The 21,167-nt window shown below is 32.3% G+C and overlaps 2 long non-coding RNA genes across 4 annotated transcripts in view; both read left to right on the top strand.

Annotated features, from left to right (window-relative positions):
• Positions 1-3,000, top strand: part of LOC146526914 (uncharacterized) — a 43,978-nt gene extending 40,978 nt beyond the window's left edge. The window contains exon 2 of the long non-coding RNA XR_014879230.1: positions 2,905-3,000. This is a non-coding gene — a long non-coding RNA (uncharacterized LOC146526914). The remainder of the gene's footprint in view (positions 1-2,904) is intronic.
• Positions 3,001-10,795: 7,795 nt separating this feature from the next.
• LOC146526913 (uncharacterized) lies at positions 10,796-17,945 on the top strand. 3 transcript variants are annotated; one of them, XR_014879228.1, is made up of 4 exons: positions 10,796-10,981; positions 11,222-11,369; positions 11,445-11,538; positions 17,850-17,945. It is a non-coding gene; the product is annotated as an uncharacterized LOC146526913 (long non-coding RNA). The 3 variants fall into 3 exon arrangements; XR_014879226.1 differs by lacking the exon at positions 10,796-10,981 and having other exon boundaries at positions 11,033-11,369; XR_014879227.1 differs by lacking the exons at positions 10,796-10,981; positions 17,850-17,945 and adding an exon at positions 15,091-17,701 and having other exon boundaries at positions 11,033-11,369.
• Positions 17,946-21,167: the final 3,222 nt, after the last annotated feature.

The following is a 21,167-nucleotide window of genomic DNA, read 5'->3' as shown; positions in this document are numbered from 1 at the left end:
CCTTTCCCGCCAGGATATACATATTTAAAAAATCCTTATTTAAACTATTTTATATTGATAAGTTTGGTAAAAATAAATACATATACCTATATTTGTTCAGTTCATTAAAAACCCGATTTACAATAATTAATTACGTAACTTGACCGCGCGTCATGACTTACGCGCGTCGTGGCGCGCCAACCACCGTAGCGGACCGCCCGCGCACGTCGTAGCTGATCGTAGCGACCGGGCCGTAGCAGATCAAGACGTCCGCGTAGCAGTCCCGTAGTATTTTGTTCTGTATTTTTATATACGTAAACGAGTCGCCGTACGGTTCGCTCATCGTACGGTCGTGCGTATAAGATTCTTATTTGTTTTTAAATTCACCTACATAAAGAAAAAAAAAAAATGGTTCAGTGTAAGAAGTGCAAACTTTTTGTGTCTGTAAATAAGGGCGATACTATAAAGTGTAAAGGATGTGAATCCATCTACCATAAAAAATGTGCACCAAATATAAAACAGTTTGCACAGACGAGTACTTGTGAGGACTGTCAAAGCACTAGAACTAGTCCTCCACTACCAAGAAATCCAGGTGGGAACGTATCCAGGGATGTAACACACGAGAAGGTGTTAGAAGACATAAACAAAAAACTCGAGGTCATTTACTGTGTGGAAAAAAAAATTCAAGACCTGACGACTAGTATCGAATTTTGTGCTGAAATGTACCAACATGTAAATGAGTTTAAGGAAGAAGCACAGAAAAAGATAAAATCCTTAGAACAAAAGAATGTGTACTTAGAAAAGTGTAATACTGCCCTCGAAGAAAGGATCCAGGAGATAGAATTGCGGGAAAAAGAAAAAAACATAGAAATTCACGGACTAGAGAAGAGAAACGACGAGAATACAATAAAGGTGGTTAAAGATCTAGCACAAAAATTAAAATTAGACCCCAACGATATCGAAAATGCAAGAAGGGTAGGCCAAGAAAAATCAAATGATAGTAAACCTAAAATCGTACTGGTTACACTAAGATCTAAACATGCTCGGGACCAATGGACAGCAGTAAAAAAGGACCACAAAATAACTAACAACACAGTATACAGCAATGGCAGCAGCAACAAAATTTTTATTAACGAAAGCTTGCCGAAATACAAGCGCCAGCTGCTATGGACGGTTAGAAATACTTTAAAACCAATGGGCTATCAATATATTTGGGTTCAAAATGGTAATATCTTGGCAAAAAGGAGTAATGAAGAAAAAAAAATATACAATATAAGATCGGAGCAAGATTTAAATAAGTTTGAGGGTAACAAATAAGTGCACTTAGCACTGTTGTTCTACACTAGGTGATTTTGTTCCATAAAATTCGATTCAACAAATTTTATTACAGCTGATTATAATTTCAAACGTTACTGCGACATAGAAAAATTGAATAATGATTTGACATCAAATAAGAATTCCCTACACTTATTGCACTTGAATATTAGATCACTACGAAAAAAATTTAATGAGTTGCAAATGTTGCTGGAAAATTATAAACATAAAGTAGATATAATTGTATTGAGCGAAATAAATATAAAGGAAGAAGAATTAACTTTCTATAAAATATTAGGATATAATACACATATATATACAAGGGAAACTACCCGAGGAGGAGGTTTACTGGTTTATGCAAAAGATAAATTCCATCTAAACATCAAAATACAGAAAACTTCAGAGTTCGAGGTGATCCACGGACAGCTAACAGCAGGAAAAAGCATTACGCACATTTTTGCTATTTATAGGCCTCCAAATAGAAATAAATCACTATTCGTGGAACAGCTGTCGAATATGATTAAATTTATTCCGAAATCTGAACATATTGTGGTAATTGGTGACATGAATATTGACATTCTCAAAAACAAATTAAACCCGATAACTACAAAATACAAAAACACCTTGTGTGAACTCGGGCTGCAGTGCGTCATACCAAATGCAGAAACAACGCGCGAAGCGATCGTCGGCGGCCGCGTCGACGCATCTTGCCTGGACCACGCATGGGTGCGAGCGAGACGGAGCGAGCCCACGCGGTCGTACGTGCTCGAGGCGGACCTGTCCGTGCGAGTGTGTGTGACGACGCGAACGACAGCTTAAACAATGACGTTAGTGTGCGTGAAGTGATTAGTGATAAGTTAGTTAAGCAAAAACTCTATATATATGATATATGTATTGTTGTGAGTGGAATTTTAATAAAAAATAAATATATAATTATTATTGTGTTATATTTTTTAATTATATTAATGTCTCAGACAAATATAAGCAATAATATTATTTAATTATCATTACTTTTTCACTATTTAGTCGGTTTTAATAAATGCCCCGTCCCGAGACCCTCCCCCTACCCCTTGTTAAGTTAGTAAATAATTAAACCAAATTAATACATATGCTTAAATAAAATACTGTTAAGTTAGTGTCGAATGTGGGTTTCATTTTAGAAGTATGTGAATTTGTGTGTGTGGATGATGACTACGTGTGCCCGTTATTGACGATTAAGTAATAATATTATTTTATTTGTGTTTTAAATATATATTACTAGTGGACCCGGACGCGGCTACGCCTGCTTGAACTATAGTGACATCTCCTTAATTTTAAAATGTTATACAGTAAACTATAATTTCAATCTAGATAAAATGCTAAAAGTGACTATTATATTTATTTTCATAACGTCCTTATGTTATGTTACGTCCATAATATCAAAATATCGCGGTAAGGGTCGCGTAGCGACGACGGTTGTTATTAACATGGCAGAATAAATTGCATGTCAAATTAGAAATAAGTATTTTAATATATTAGTATATATGTATAATGTAATGTTATATAGCCTATAGCACTTCTGGAGAATGCAGCTTTCATACAAAACAAAAACATAGTAAATCGGACCCGTAGATCCAGAGATCTTAGCGTTCAAACAAACAAACAAACAAACAAACAAACAAACAAACAAACAAACAAACAAACAAACAAACAAACAAACAAACAAACTCTTCCGCTTTATTATATTAGTATAGATTATGGTTTTTTTACCCTTTTCTATAAAATTCTGCTCTGCTCACTTTTCCTCCGTGTGAGATCGATTGGGGTCACTGTCCATAACTAGTGACGTCATGTGACGAGGGTAGGGGTAAATCTTGGGCGTGGCAAGCCATATATGCAGTTTCTCCTTCACTAACCCAATAAATATATCAAAATATAAAAATAAGATAGATATTTCTTGAGTTTAAATATTTAACTAAAGCCATTTAAGAGAAACTTTCATGTCAAAATTATACAAAGTTTTGCTCAGCTTTCTTCCGGTAGCGTTCGTTCGGGGTCACTGACCGGTAACTTGCATCCAAGGGAGGGGTAGAGTGAGGGAGGGGTAACTCTGGGGTGTGGCACGGGCGACCTCATGAATAATGTAAAAAATATATATTTATAAAAATTTTATTATAGTTAGGGATAATATTTATAGCTCAATAAATAGAAGGATTTAAATGAAATTTTAATATAACATTTTGTACTTTAGTAACATTAATTGTGGCATTAAGAAAAATTCAGGTCAGTCGTGGCCGTAAACGCGACAGGTTGTGAGAATTCCATTAAAACATATTTTCAATCAATATAAGTTAAAAAAATAAGCTCCTTTTCGTATATCACCCCACCTCCCCAAAACCAGACATGCGCATAAAAGCTGTGACCTAGATTCTTCGGAAAATAGGAAACGGAGTGTGTAAACACTATGTTCCTGCCCTACCCTGTTTTGGTTGGGATAAAGTGTAAAGCAGATTTTTTGTAAATGTTTATTATGTTCGCGTTATGTCCGGGAGAGATCGATTTCGGTTACTGGCAGGTACGGTGTATCCGAGAAAAGGGAGCAGAGTGGGAGGGATGGCCTGGTTGTGGCACGGGCAAGCTATATAATACGAAAATGTATTTTTATTACATATGAATATAAAATCCTATTTATGTTGAGGTAAAAAATATATTAACTGGTTTATTAGGATTTTTTGTAATTTTTTTTTAAAATTTGTATTCGATTCATTGCTCTATTTCCCTCTAAAAGGTCAATCGATAAGACCCATCCAAGAGGGGATAAGGGTGGGGCTTGGGCTTGGCTCGGACATTTTTTTAAATGCTTAAATAAAAATAAGCTTCTATTATATTAAATAAATATTATTGTTTTAGGTTTGACCTAGTGTTCTTTAACATCACCGTCACAGTGACATATTATAGTAACTGCATTCACCTTCGGGTAAGATGTCACGGGAGCCTATTTCCACTCTCAGATGACATACGATGACCTAAAAGTAAGTTTTTCCTATTGTTTTTATTTTTATATTTTTTTTGTTATATTTTTATTAGAAAATAATTATATTTTTATTTTTTTAGATCCGTCGATCTATGAGTGCTTACGACACAAATCTGAGGGTTTCATTTTAGACGGTACGATACACGTTTATGTATTTTTATAATAAAGTTTTTTTTTTTAAGATCGTGCTTGTAAATAAGGATTGGTTTTTTTAAATATGTTGTAAATATGTTTACAGAATAGTGAAAATAGTGAATTTCAGCAAAAAGCATAGAAAAAGATCAGCCATGTTCTTCAGGAGGCTGACGAAGAGTTTCACCGTACGTATCTTTTTAATATATGAAAGCAACAGGTTATGAGTTCGATTCCAGTTCGAAGAAATGAGATATTTAATATTTTCATTTCCTCAGTAACAAGGCAAAACGCTGCGTTGATTTCTGCCGCTCAACACGTAATGGCTCAGAATTCGGCGGAACGTTTGGAACAGAGTGTCTTTACACTAGATTCCCAGGTTCCCTCTACCTACCCTACTATGGGCGGGATACAGCGATGCTAAAAAATATAATTGTACATTATAATTTAACGAAACGTAGTTAAATAAGCAATTTAAAAAACAAAGTAATATAAAGATATTTATTTTCAGAGACCACCTCGGCAGAAACGTCATCATTTGATACTTTTTACTGAACTATGAAGATCTTGATGACATATTCGTCTGAAATTATCTTCTGGATAGTGTCGTAGGTATTACATTACATTAAATATGTTGTACTAGCGGCCCGCCCGCGGCTTCGCCCGCGTGAACTACGTCTTATAAGGGACATCCATGTAAAATTGGAGACTCCTAGCACTTGTAGTAACGAAGTTTCATACAAACTTTCAACCCCAAAAACGACCCCTTAGGAGTCGAATATTGCAAATTCCCGTCTTAGCGAGCACCTATGTCCCGTAAATAACTCCTATGCAAAATTTGAGATTCCTAGCACATGTAGTTTCTGAGATTTCGTGATGAGTGAGTGACCTTTCGATTGTATATTATGTTGTATGAAGAGAAATATTTGGAACTTTAAATTATCTAATTAGACCTATTTTTACACGGTTCATTCAGTCTTTTAAGAGTTAGGTTAGGGAGTCATCGAGTCTTCTACATTCCACGGCACGGAATCTGGCTAGAAACGTAGTGGTTGCGGGTTCGATTTCTATTCGGCGGAATGTATTATTTTCATTTTTTCGCTCTGGAAGTAAAACACAAAAGCGGCGTTGTATTCCGCCACTTAACGTGCGATTTCTCCAAAATTAGGCGGAAAGTTTTGCTCTGTCTGTTCTGGTGTTTGCCAGAATACAGCAAGAAGTTAAAAACATATATAGATATTTTATTCTCTTTTTTTTCAATTCATTGATTTATTACATTTGGCAGGTACAGTATCAGCAACACATCAACGGGGCTGTCTGCATTTACCATCATATTACTGTTCTTAAAGATACGCCTTAAATATTTCGATATCTACGTGGACATACAAGAAACATTATATTTTTTAGACATTTACACTTATTGGAGTATTAATAAAGTATAGCTGATTGTATTATAGTGCCTTTAAAGTTCACACTATAAGTTATGAAATGTATTATGATAGCGTAATTTTTTTAAAAAAATATATAAAAATGGTAAAAAAAAAATAAAGAAAATATTTTAACAATTAATAAAAAAAATGATTTCAAGCCATATTTCATATTTAAGTTTTAGTGACATAGAGAGGTCTAAGTAGGTATATCTTAATTCACACATACTTGTTAATTAGAATAGTGTTAGAATAGTAAGTATATATTTTTTATAATCTCGACTTAGAATGAATATTCATAAGTGATGTAGAAATAGGCGGACCTTAGGTAATAAGTAATTCCAAAAACAAGATGTTAACATTAGTTCTTTTTAAGGAGAAAAGAGATATCTTTGTACATACAATATAGGAGAAGCCACACACTCTCGACGCATATCGACACTAGATCCCATGTAAATAATTCCATTGGCTACACCCCACTTATATATAGTTCAATATTTAGTTACCGATTATTTTACATCTCGTTGGCATGCAGTTGTTGTTTATGGCTTCTTCTAGAGATATCTTAGTTATATATTATTTCGAAGTAGTTATACTAGGTTCTTATTTTCATAGTAATAGTTATGAAACTGGCTGAGTATTGTCAACACATTGGAAGTGGTGGTGATGAAGATGTTGCCTAATGTCTTCTTGTCACGACCAGCCAGTACAAAGTGTTGGCATGATATACGAGAGTGTATCGCTTAGCCTTTTTCGCTTTTAGATTTAAACCAACGAGACAGTAAAGTCACCATAATGAGTGACGTCACACCGTAGTATGTAAATATGATAGTTAGGTAATAGTTTTAAGTAGAACAATATTATGATAATCAAAACGTCAGCTGAACTGAATTTGTGTAAATATTGTATATATTAAAATATAAATAACGAATACTATATTGTTAGGATAGAAACGTCAGCCGAACTGTTAGTTATAGGGCTATCCCTATAGACGTCAGCCATACTGTTAGTTATAGGGCTATCCCTATAGACGTCAGCCATACTGTTAGTTATAGGGCTATCCCTATAGATGTCAGCCATACTGTTCGTTATAGGGCTATCCCTATAGACGTCAGCCATACTGTTAGTTATAGGGCTATCCCTATAGACGTCAGCCATACTGTTAGTTATAGGGCTATCCCTGTAGATGTCAGCCATACTGTTCGTTATAGGGCTATCCCTATAGACGTCAGCCATACTGTTAGTTATAGGGCTATCCCTATAGACGTCAGCCATACTGTCAGTTATAGGGCTATCCCTATAGACGTCAGCCATACTGTCACTTATAGGGCTATCCCTATAGACGTCAGCCATACTGTCAGTTATAAGGATAAAAACGTCAGCCGAACTGCATTAATATAAGTATTGCCTGATAGAGCCAATGGTAAGTACTTATGGTGAGTTATAATTTTTAAAATAAGATTGCTTGTACCTGATGAAATTCACAAGACTTTTAATTGTAACAGCACAAAATTTGTACATATTTATTTTTTTATACGATTGAAATTTTTAATGTAATAGGATTAAGTTAGTTACATTTTAATATATTAAATATAAGTCAGTGTATATATTATTAACTTAAATTACTCATTATTAGATAAGTATCTTTATTGAAATACATTCTTATCATATTGAGTTTGTCTTCATCCTGATTTAAATTTTTACTTTGTTGTTTTATAATGTTGTTTTCGAGTAGGAATAAGTTTTAGTATATAAGGTAAGCAATTGTAAATATATTAGCTAAATTTTCATAAGGTACTAAATTTACTAACTAGTTAATGAAAAATAATGAATAAATTTGTTAAGTATTGCATAAGATTAAATTCTTATCGTTATTAACAGGTATGTAGTTTGGTAAAAAATATAAAATAAAAAAACCCAAAAAAAAATAAAAAAACAAACAAAATACCAAAAAAAGTGCTTTATAAATGTTAGTTAATATATAGTCTAATTAAATTGCAAATAATTCATAAATATTTTTTTATTTGTTATCTTATTATCACGCAAAATTATATAATATATTAAAAAAAAATAACTTCATATTATAGCCAGAAAAAAACGCACAAATATTCACGTGGATTTTTTATAGCGAGACGGTCCCGTTTAGCTTTAAAAATCCACTACAGTCTTCCGCCATGGCCAAGCACTTGGGCGTGGAATCGAAATCCAAAGGAAAAAAAGCAATGATCTTCCAGTTTATTAATTAATAAAATTTATAGAAATATTTTGATTAGACATAATTATTTATTATATACAGAAATTTTACATTATATTATTGTACAACAAACAATGTGCGTAAATCATAGTGTCGGAAAAAAAATCATGTTATTTGATGTTTTTTTTTCAGCCCATATTTGTATTAATAGGTCTCTTTATAGATAAAATAAATTATCAATTTATTTGTTCTATATTGAGGCCTATTTTATAATGAAGAGTTTTTTCTTTAAATATGTTATATATGTATAGATTTGATGTATTATTTAGTTATTGTTAAAAATAATTTATAATAATTGACAACGTGCTGGTTTACAACGGAATTGAAGTGAACAACTAGAGGTATAGTATCCGCTGTTTGTAACTAATTTTTATAATTTAAATTATTTATTTTAAAAATATTAATTTTATGGCGGATTGGCAAGAAGAGTTCAAATTGTTGAACATCAGGTGGTAGGGGCTGCTGGGTCCCGCCTGGGTCTACCACCCTCCCGAGTAAGAACCTGTTCAAAGTGAGATGCCTTAGAGTGTCTTTCAACAGAGTAAAGGGAGTACCAGTTTTCCTTATTATCAATTTTTATGCTATCAATCATTTTATCCCTAATCTCTCTAATTCTTAATTCCTCTAGAAATGTGATTTTACTGATCCTCATTTATAGCTGCCTAAATTCTGTTATTGTTCGTATCTTCTAAATTTTTTTAGTTTTATTTAATTTGTTCAGCTGTTCTGTCTTATCCCATCTTTTTCTTCCTAATAACTATAATATAAGTGTTGTAGCTTCTTATTGCTTGTAGTCATGTTCCAGTAGGCAGGCCTTTTATGTTACAGTTAGCGCCCAGACATAGTAAATTCATGGATTTGAATCTGTTAACAGTTTTCATATATACTTAATTTTCTTAAGCACAAGCACACACACATTCACTTTTAAATATATAATTTTATCGATTTATTCATATTTTTAATGACCCGGTTTTGTAATGTGTTATTCAAGTTTACATATTCGAATAAAAATTTTAAATGTATTTCAAAATTTTAATAATTATTTATTTTCATTTCTTAATATTGTTAAAGAAAATAATTTTGCAAATGGGTGGCTTTCTTGGATTTTGAGTTATTTTTTAGCGTTGTCAATGTTGTGACGTGTATCGCTGTTGTGCGTAGGATAAGTATCTCGATTATGTAGGGAATAATATTGAATAATTAATAATTAATTAATTAAATTTATTTTGAGCTCTCGTTCGGTTAATAAATCAAGGTTCACACTCGGAGAATGATAAATTTAATTTACTTTCGTTACCACTCTAGTAAATCAAAGCGTGGCAATGATATTAACCATTTAACGCATAGTATCTCCAAAGCAGAGAGCTGAGTGTCCTGACACTTTCTGCCTACCCTGTAATGGGGGGGGGGGATGTGACATTAGTAAACCGCATATCTATTTCCACTTCATTTCTTAAAGACCATGTCTTCTAAGGTTTCGATGGGATTTTTCAATATTACTTCCCTATCTTATCAAAAATTAGTTTTCTTTCATTTTACTTCTTTACATTTCGTCCATTTCGATTTAATTTATTCGGTTTTTTTATAATTCGTTTTAGGATTCTTTTCTGTAATAATTTATCTGTATATAATATATTTTCAGTACTTAAGTATATAATTTTGTTTGTTTAGATTTATATATAAGATTTTTCTATATTATAAGATAAATAGTAATTATAAGGAGTTTAATTTAATTAAGCTTTTTGTATTTATTTTCTAAGGTTCAATTTATTTTATCGTTAATTATACGTAAGTATATATTGTTATATTTTTTCATAAAGTTACGAAATTTCGTTTTGTTTTGTCACCTTTCGAAGTTTCGTTTATAATTTAAGGTTAGTTTAAATTATATAATAAATAATTGTATAATTAGTTTTTAAATGTCATATTATTATTATTTTTCTAAAAACTTATGCTTATATATACTTATAAAACTATTATTTTTTACCTTACAATTTTTGATTAAAGTTATTATCCTCTTAATAAATGTGTATTAGTGAATGGTGGTTTTATTTTTCGTTAACGTACTGATTATGGGTTTGATTCTAATGTGAAGGAATATATGGAAATATTTATACATTAAAGAAAATTCCTCATTTAAAGAACACAACAGTATGTTGAGGTCTGTTGAGTAAACGCGAGTATGACTGTAAACGTGACAGGGTGTGGGTTTAATTCCTATTCGAGGAAATGAAATGTTTAATAATTTCATTTCTTCAAATTTGTTATATTCGATAAATTATATATTTTTTTATAAAGTCTTATTTACACAATGTTATAGTACCTAGTGAATACACAATATTGATAGTGTGTTATCTAAATCGTAAGTATTTTTTATATTCATATAATTACTTCTTGCATGTAACATTGTTAGAAATAACCTAAAAATATATTTAATCAGAATATCCAATGAGAAAAGAAAGGTGAAAATAAAATAATAATAAACTTACTTGGCTATATATATATTTAAGGTTATGGGGAAGGGGTTAGGGGGCATCTATATGGACGCAGAGTTGAGGGTGCTGAAAATCAGTAACATGAAGGGTGGGGTACGAGGGGTATGGGTGTGTCGGGAACAAAGAAAAAAATTCTGGCAATCAATTATTGATTGATTGTTTTTATAAGATGTATACATATATGGTACCTTTTGAAATGTAAGTTATAGTTAAATGGCCTAAATATTAACATAGTATATTTATTTTTAGTTTCTGATAAAGGAGACGGAAAAGATAATAAAATATGACTCAAATAAAATCAACCACGGGAGCCTATTTCCACTCTCAGATGACATATAGCTGATGGTGCTGGAAGTGGATGCTGGAGGTGGATGCTGGAGGTGGATGCTGGAGGTGGATGCTGGAGTGGATGTTATCAGAATTCCGGTTAAGAGAGAGCAGGGGTGAACGACCACGATCAATAACTTGCAATAGAGGCGGGAAGGCGAGGGGACGGTGCTATTCTAATTTAGAAGGACATGGGCGTGGCTCTAGAGAGGATATGCGATGCAAGCGACTTACGTACTTCAGTAGAGTTCAACAAAACGATATACTTTAATGTTTTCAGGTTAAGAAAATAATATAATTGAAGTTGATTTTAACACAGGATCCCCAATGCACTATATAATTCTTAGCGTTTAAGGTTAACATTAAGGACAGGAAAAATGTCACGGAAGGGCACTTCTAGTTTTAGGTGACATAGGGGATAATAGAAGGTAAATATATGAACTTTACTTAAATTGTTTTATTCTTAATTTTAATTTAGTACTCATTTATGAATATGCTTCTAGATTAACATCAAACCAGTGGATGGAAATGAATGAACACCATTCAAAGAAAGAAGAATGTTTATAATTTTCCATTTAGGTATTTATATATGTACAGGTAGTTATAAATATTTTATATTATTTACTAAAACAATAATATGTTGTAAGGGCCTCGTGGCGCAGCGGCATAGGGGTGTGACTGTAACGCGACGGTAGTAGGTTTGATCCCCACTAGAGGAAGTGAAATATTTATTTACGTTTATATCTCCATTTATATAACACACTGTTAAGTCTGTGTGTAATAATATTTTGAATTTCTGTTCATATTGACTGGTGCCATATTTTTAAGCCGTATTTGTATGCAATCCTTTATCTAGTGTATAATTGATCGAAGTACTTATATTATCTTACTAGTGGACCCGGACGCGGCTACGCCTGCTTAAACTATAAGAATATTTATTAACTATATTTTCAGTTTTCAATAGAATTAGTAAGAAAATATAAGCTTAAATAATCAAAAATAATAATAAGTAGAGACATATTATTAGAAAAAATATCTGAGAAATTGAAAACCAACATAAGAAGTAAAAATAACTACAAATTAAGTAAAAATATCATAAGAAGTAAAAATAACCCGTACCTAAAAACTACCTAAAAGGATATTTTTTGCCAGCAATATCAAATAAAATAAGAAGAGAACCAAAGTGTATTTTAAATTAATTATAAACAGCAAATAAAGTTCGAAAATGTAATAAAACCATCAACGTCATCTGCCCGTTCGCGTAGGTCATACTATACCGCTCGTAGGCTAGGTCATTTCGAATCAGTGACATCTCCTTACTTATTTATTAGAATGTTATACAGTAAACTATAATTTCAATTGATAAAATGCTATAATGTTTATTTTCATAAGGATGAATATCTAAATGTCGCGGTAACGGTTGCGTAGCGACGCGACGGTTGTTATTAACATGGCAGAATAAATTGCATGTCAAATTAAAAAGTACTTTAAAATATATTAATTTATATGTGTAATGTAATGTTATATAGCCTATAGCACTTCTGAAGAATGCAGCAACAAAAACAATGTAAATCGGACCAGTAGATCCAGAGATCTTAGCGTTCAAACAAACAAACAAACAAACTCTTCCGCTTTATTATATTAGTATAGATTTAAGACTTACCTAGTATTATTTTTTCCATTCTTAATCGATTACATCAAGTTGGGGTGATTCATAATTAATTCAAACAGAGCAAGGCACAAATGCATCCTCTGACATTAAAACAATAGGTTTGACCTATACCCTATAAAGGGCTTTTATTTTTATCAAATTTCATTCTACTTAGTTGTAAAAACAGAAAGTCGAAAATCTGCTTTATATTCTACGGCTGAACTAATAAAATAATCCCATCAAAAACATAAATGTAAAAAGAAAGCCAAGTTCTGTAATAAAACGTATGCTTTCAGCGATAAAAGAAGTGAGATGTAAATGTATGCCAAGTTCAATGGTCAGTCCTGAAATTTATTTTTAACAATATAAAATATTTTATAACAACTGAAAATGCCCATTCTTCTTACAACTTGGAGACTTCATTTATGTGTAATATCTGACTTGGCTAGTTTTCAAATTAATTTACATCGATATTAATGAATGTATTCAAATTCTATTCTATTCTATTCAGATTCTATTGTAAATTCATATGAAAACTATCATTTATATGATATGATATCATTACTTTTTGTACAGAAATTATAAGTAGGAAGGTTCATAATGTTATCAAAATCAAAATATTCTTTATTCAATTTGGCCATTACAAGTACTTTTCCTATAGGAAGCTACTATAGCAAGAAACTCAAGAGTTGCTCTTTTTAAAACATAGTTTAGAGTAAGCGCTTCATAGGACATTTCTCTTCGCCGAATAAACCAAGTAGGACACCATTGTGATAATACACTTCTATCTTAATATTGTACAAATCTACTGCAGCCTTTATTTCGGAAGTAGCTCCGTACGTAGTTAAGCAAAGCATGTCTTCTTTAGAAGAGTAAGGATTCCCGTTTCGAGCGCTAGTGTAGATACTTAAATCATTCCAGTTACGACATACGTACTCTACTATAGTCTCGCGCAATTTATTAGTCTGTTGTATATCAATACGCTCAAACAAAGAATATGCAAAAGCATGGAAGAGACAGCTCCCATCGGGAGGCATTGGAACAATTCGGTGTAAGGTTCTTGTTTCACCCACAAGCAATTCTATTGAACGACTCATTGTTCAACATGTCTTGGAAAAAATATAAACAATAAGTTTATTAAGTGCTGACGGTACCAATTGAATTGATATGATCCCAAGGTTAACTTCGTTCTCTGCCGTTTTCACAAGTCTTCCTAAAACCAGTAAAATCATGAAACCCAGGCCAAAAAAACCATTAAAATATGAGCGCCTTCGTACAATAAAATGTATCTAATATAATTAGGTATTTACTTTTTTTATTATAGTCAATAATATTATGTTTTATTACTCTTAAGATGATATTTAATTATATATGAATTTAGATTATATTTATCTATGAATCTCGACTATAGTTTTTATTTTGTTGATTAAATGACAGTTGTCAGATTATAAAGTAATTAATATATGCTGCGTTTAGAAATCTGATAAATTTATTATTATTTTTTTCTAATTTTATTATTTTGTTGGAATAACTCAACACGCAATGCCTCCAGAGTTCGATGGAAAGAGGGGAACTGAGTGTCTTAACACTAGGTTCCCTCTGTCTACTCCGCTATGTGTGGGATACACCGTAAAGCGGATTTATTTATTGGAACGAAGTTCCTTACGGCAGGCTTGGAAGGGATAGAGATTTCGCTGCGTGAACGAACTGAAAAAAATGTGATAGTAAAACCGTAAGAAAAATGCGTGGAATAAAACCGTTAAATGAGACGTGCGCAGGCGCGACAGTCGCATACACAGACGAGTAATGTATAATACCTTACTCTTTCTTTCTCCCTCTTTCTTTTTTTAGTTGATAATTTGAATTACGATGTTTTTTTATTTTAAGTAATTTATTATTTCCTAAAATACTGAATTTTCTAAATACTTTCTTGTACTTAAATAAAAACAAATCAGCAAAATTTAAGAGAAAAATCAAGAAAACCTACATAAAATTGAGCACGACTTTTTTTGCAATTTGTGTCGATTCTATATTAGCCGAAGGACTCGTCGTTCGTCGAACTTCGTTCCTAACTGGTGTCCCACGACACCACATTTTGGTTTTTTTTATTATTTTGTTTAAGTAATTTTTAATTTTCTCTTTTTTTCTCTTATTTTTTTATTAACAATTACTTAAATTTTTACTGTTAATAATTACTTTATAATTACTTCTGTTAAGATAGCTGGTAGGCTGACAATGTTTCAAAATAAAAATCAAATCAGCTTCACTCTGTATCCCGCACACAGAAGAGTAGACAGAGAGAACCTAGTGTTAAAACACTCAGTAACTAGTAACCAGTAACCAGTCAGGTTTTACAGTCACACTTTATGCCCCTGTGCCACGACTAGCCTTACAGATAGTATATTATTATTAAATTTTATATATATTTCTATCAATATAATTACTTTTTAAAAGCTTTTATTTATATTTATTTTTTAGTGTATTTTTTTCTGTTTTAGGATTCTGTACCTCGAAAGCAATAAAACAGAACCCTTATAGGACTTAGTACTTAAATGTTGTAATAATAATTTGTTATAATAATTTGTTATTTGTTATCATTGTGCCGATAGTGGTTTCGGTTAACGGTTTAATAGCGAAAAGCCTCGACCAACACCTTAAGAGGCTATCGCTTAGCTGTTGGATGGCTTGGACCCTTGTCCCGCCCTCGGAAGAGTGGTTTTTTTATATTTTTAAATGTATCTTTTTTATAATAATTTATATTTAAAAATGTAAAAGTGATTCACTAATTTAATAAAAGTTCTTCAGGTATTTAATATCAAATAAGAACTAAAATGTTTAAATTATCTATATATATATAAAAGGACTTGTCCTCACTGACTGAGATAAGACGCACGCACAGCCGTAACCGCTGATGGTAGAAACGTTAAATTTGGACAAAAGTTTACTTTCGTAATCTGGACATCCACTAAGAAGGGACTTCGAAAAATTTTAACCTTAAAGAGATGAAATAGCGGTTCAAAGTTTTTATGGAAATAAATTTAAATTGGCACCGATTTTTATAAAATTTGAAATTTAGATTTTTAAAGGTATTTAATTGAACACGTGTTTCATCGTTTTCTAGAATTCTCCCCTCTTATTATTCCCCCCCTAGAGAGAACCTTTAGGGGTGCAAATATTCATAAATATTCATAAAATTTGAAATTCAGACTCTTAAACGTATATAATTAAACATGTGTTGTATGGTTTTCTAGAAATAACCCCCTAAGGGTGCAAATAAGGGGTTGAAAGTTTATATAGAAAAATTTTTAAAATTTTTAAGACTTAAATATATTTCATTGAACACATGTTTTATGGGTTATTAGAATTCACCCTTAAATAGGCAAGCGAAGCTGCGCGCGTCCGCTAGTAATAAATAATAATGAAGGATGTTAATCCATTTATTATATTTTTATATTTTTACGTGAAGCCCTTGAAGTCCACATGATGACAGGCTTTCTCAGGACATAAATTAGAGTCATTTTCAGCTACAAACTGAGACATATCTTATCTTAAAATATACTTGAAAGCATCGTGTTGTTTGAGATGGCTTACGTAAGTAATAGTGAAGTTAGTCTACAAAACAAATAAAATATTTACTAACGTGTGACATAAATAAAAGCAAATATATATAAATAATGCATTGCTCTTATTTTGTTGGCAGGCGCTATGCCTAAAAATCAGTTATCATTAACTTTGATTGCTATGCTTTCATTACAGGTGCTATAAGTAAATGTTCCTAATTGAATCTATTTATTGAAAAATTATAAGAAAATATTTAAAAAAATACTAGTTTCGGATTTTTCCCTTGACATACACCCAATTACTTAACCGGATGCTAAATTTCACCATTCTAGATCATCTGGAACTTGGTTAACATTAAGGTCTATAGGTCAGTCACCCCCCTAAAAATTTACGATTTTTGGACGTCATTATCTAAATAACTGTTTGAGCTGTGTTTATGAAATTTTATGCACGTATACAGGTAGGGGGTCTAAATATTTGAGCCAAATATGACAGCTTTAGGTGGAATAGTTTTTGAGTTACGAATAGGTAAAAAGTGGCTTCAAATGGTTCGTGTAAAATAACACACGGTGCTGCTCGCCAGTTCTGAAACCCAGAAACTTGGCACGCGCTCCGCGCCTTTTAAATAAAACATTCGTATTATCATACAAACTACTCCGGAATTTTATAGGAACGTAGATCAGCTATCTCCAACCAAATGTTAATGAAAATGATTTATCATAAAGTTTTTCCTTTGCTGTGTTTCAAGGCAATCTTTATAATAAAAGATAGATAAGTATAAAAATATCGCTTTTCTGGATACAGACATAAAAACAATGAATTTGTTTCCTTTGCTCATCTTAGTGACTCATCCCTATATACCATCTATATACCAACTAGGTAGTTGGTACTTAGAATTACTATTTAAGTCTAATCTGACCTAGATATTCTATATTTATTGTAAATATATTCGTATATTGATCCAAGCTCGGGGATCGGCCTTTTTTGAAGTGAAATATCGAGACTTAATATTCGGAAGGTAGGATAGAGAATAAAATAATAACATTGCTCGTATAAATTATATAGGCGCTGTGTGATCACATTCTGTGCTCTAAAGGAAACGATGTCGATGCTTTTAATAACAATTTTTTTAGCATCACGTTATATTGCACATAGCAGGGTACGTAGAGGAAACCTGGGAACCTAAGTGTTAAGAGACCCCGCTCCCATAAAGCCCCTTGCGTCCCCCACTTTCCGCTGAACTCTGGACACATTGCGTGTTGAGTAGCGGAACTCAACGTCATGTTTTGCAATCAATTAAGATTAGTTCCAAAATCCTGTTTAATACCAATAGTTATCTGAGGTCAGTAACTTAATTTAACATATAATGATATAGATGCTAAATGGAGTTATGACTCAATTAAATTAAATTAAAAAAGAGAACCAGCGCGAAGAAATGAAAATATGAAATATTTTATTTCCCCAAGTGGGAATCGAACCCATTACCTTTCGCGTTTACAGTCACACAGGTTGATTGAAAAACGACGAAGAAAAATTAAATTAATTAAAGTATACCCCAAATATAATAATACCCCAAAATACTGTCCACTCAGACATTTACACTAAAAATCGGTTCACCCAGTTAAAAGTTATGAGGTAACAAACAGAAAAAAAAAAAAAAAAGTACAGTCGAATTGATAACCTCCTTTTCTTACAGAAGTCGGTTAAAAACAGATGGAGCATAAGATATTGTATCTATATTCCATACATATTTTTAGAAAACCTGCAGAAGCGACGACGCCCAACGGAAAAGTGTGTTTAATTTAGTGTGCCGTTATGTGATTTAAAAAATGACAATATATCAATGTGAAAACATAAAGTGATGAGCGGAGTGTCTTAGCACTAGCCTCCATCTGGCTACCTCGCTGCAAGCGGGATACAGCGTGAAGCTAACAAAAAAGTTATTACATTTTTTACACTAATAAGTTAAGTTTAAGTACTGTTTTATATTTATTATTTGTTAATTTATATATTAACTAGTGGGCCCGGACGCGGCTACGCCCGCGAAAGTATAAGCCTAAATAATTAAAATAAGTTAAAAAAAATAATAAGTGGAGATTTATTATTGAAAAAATATCTGAGTAACCGAAATGAACAAACAAAAGAAGTAAAAGTAACTAAAGGGAATTCTTAATATTAGAAAAAGTACCTAAAGTTTGCCGTGCGCGCGTACTAAACATTTTTCTATATTAAATAATTATTCATTTTTGCGAACAATATTAAATAAAATCTCAAATGATTAAAATTACGATATTTTAAGTGTATAACATCGGTATGGATAACCGAACTGAGATAAATTAATTATAAGCAGCAAATAATTACATAAAAAATAATAGTAATTCGAAAAAATATAAAAAATTATTTATTTTATTTCAAAGTCTGCCCGTTGGCGTCGGTCATACTATACCACTCGTAGGCTAGGTCATTTGGAATCAGTGACATCTCCTTAATTATTTATTACAATGTTACACAGTAAACTATAATTTCCATCTAGATGAAATGCTAAAAGTGACTATTATATTTATTTTCATAAGGATGAATATCAAATTATAGAAATCATCTAATTTTTGTTAATGTATACAAATCTATATCGGCGCGCGCCATGTATGCATTAAGCAAACTCACTTTGGGTGACGTTTTCTTAAAACAGCAAACTTTGCAAGCCGTTGCTTAGCAACGCGTAGCGACTATTGTTATTAACATGGCGGAATAAATTGCTTGTCAAATTAATTATTTTAATATTTTGGTATATATCGAAAATATTACAAATATGAGAAAAAAAAAGTATCCTATGTTCATTCCGAGACCCTCAAGTATCTCTATATGTGTATTTTATCACAATTAAATTAGCGGTTTGACCCTGATTGCGTAAAGACAGACAGACAGACAGACAGAGTTACTTTCGAATTTATAATATAGGTATGGATAATATAATTTTCAATTTAAATATTGTTTACAAAAACTAAAAGTGACTCAGCTTCCTACAATAGCTTCCACATCGCTATAACATAATATTCTATTGTACAAGCTGCCCCGCTTTGCGTTGACTGGTCGGTCAATTCTATATATAATAAGCGAAGTAGAAAATTTCGATAGCGCGATTTAAGATTGACCTTCGAACATTAACGGCATCGATGTTTATGAGTGATCTGTCACCTAGAGGGAACCTAGTGTTCATTATTCTATATATAACATATAGTTTTTGTTGAAATATATATTCTTCAGTCATCTAATAAGACATTCATATTGAATATGATGATAAGATAATTGGTATATAGGGGCACGTCAATGACGCACGACAGCTCAACGTCGATTGGTTTATTAATTACCTACACCACGCTCCACACTTCACCTGGCGTCGTGCCGTCCTCGTCGTGTCGTGCTTTCCCTCTTTTGATTTACTTACTAATCTAATGTAATATAAATAACTATACTATTATATAAACTAATATAAAAAAATATCCTAACCCTTTCCCGCCAGGATATACATATTTAAAAAATCCTTATTTAAACTATTTTATATTGATAAGTTTGGTAAAAATAAATACATATACCTATATTTGTTCAGTTCATTAAAAACCCGATTTACAATAATTAATTACGTAACTTGACCGCGCGTCATGACTTACGCGCGTCGTGGCGCGCCAACCCCCGTAGCGGACCGCCCGCGCACGTCGTAGCTGATCGTAGCGACCGGGCCGTAGCAGATCAAGACGTCCGCGTAGCAGTCCCGTAGTATTTTGTTCTGTATTTATATACGTAAACGAGTCGCCGTACGGTTCGCTCATCGTACGGTCGTGCGTATAAGATTCTTATTTGTTTTTAAATTCACCTACATAAAGAAAAAAAAAAAAATGGTTCAGTGTAAGAAGTGCAAACTTTTTGTGTCTGTAAATAAGGGCGATACTATAAAGTGTAAAGGATGTGAATCCATCTACCATAAAAAATGTGCACCAAATATAAAACAGTTTGCACAGACGAGTACTTGTGAGGACTGTCAAAGCACTAGAACTAGTCCTCCACTACCAAGAAATCCAGGTGGGAACGTATCCAGGGATGTAACACACGAGAAGGTGTTAGAAGACATAAACAAAAAACTCGAGGTCATTTACTGTGTGGAAAAAAAAATTCAAGACCTGACGACTAGTATCGAATTTTGTGCTGAAATGTACCAACATGTAAATGAGTTTAAGGAAGAAGCACAGAAAAAGATAAAATCCTTAGAACAAAAGAATGTGTACTTAGAAAAGTGTAATACTGCCCTCGAAGAAAGGATCCAGGAGATAGAATTGCGGGAAAAAGAAAAAAACATAGAAATTCACGGACTAGAGAAGAGAAACGACGAGAATACAATAAAGGTGGTTAAAGATCTAGCACAAAAGTTAAAATTAGACCCCAACGATATCGAAAATGCAAGAAGGGTAGGCCAAGAAAAATCAAATGATAGTAAACCTAAAATCGTACTGGTTACGCTAAGATCTAAACATGCTCGGGACCAATGGACAGCAGTAAAAAAGGACCACAAAATAACTAACAACACAGTATACAGCAATGGCAGCAGCAACAAAATTTTTATTAACGAAAGCTTGCCGAAATACAAGCGCCAGCTGCTATGGACGGTTAGAAATACTTTAAAACCAATGGGCTATCAATATATTTGGGTTCAAAATGGTAATATCTTGGCAAAAAGGAGTAATGAAGAAAAAAAAATATACAATATAAGATCGGAGCAAGATTTAAATAAGTTTGAGGGTAACAAATAAGTGCACTTAGCACTGTTGTTCTACACTAGGTGATTTTGTTCCATAAAATTCGACTCAACAAATTTTATTACAGCTGATTATAATTTCAAACGTTACTGCGACATAGAAAAATTGAATAATGATTTGACATCAAATAAGAATTCCCTACACTTATTGCACTTGAATATTAGATCACTACGAAAAAAATTTAATGAGTTGCAAATGTTGCTGGA

Source organism: Heliconius melpomene, chromosome 21 (assembly GCF_056956725.1).
Source record: "Heliconius melpomene rosina isolate 202511_hmr_F chromosome 21, ASM5695672v1, whole genome shotgun sequence".
NCBI lineage: Eukaryota > Metazoa > Arthropoda > Insecta > Lepidoptera > Nymphalidae > Heliconius > Heliconius melpomene.
Note: the sequence above shows the minus strand (reverse complement) of the source record. Positions and strands in the feature narration are given on the sequence as shown.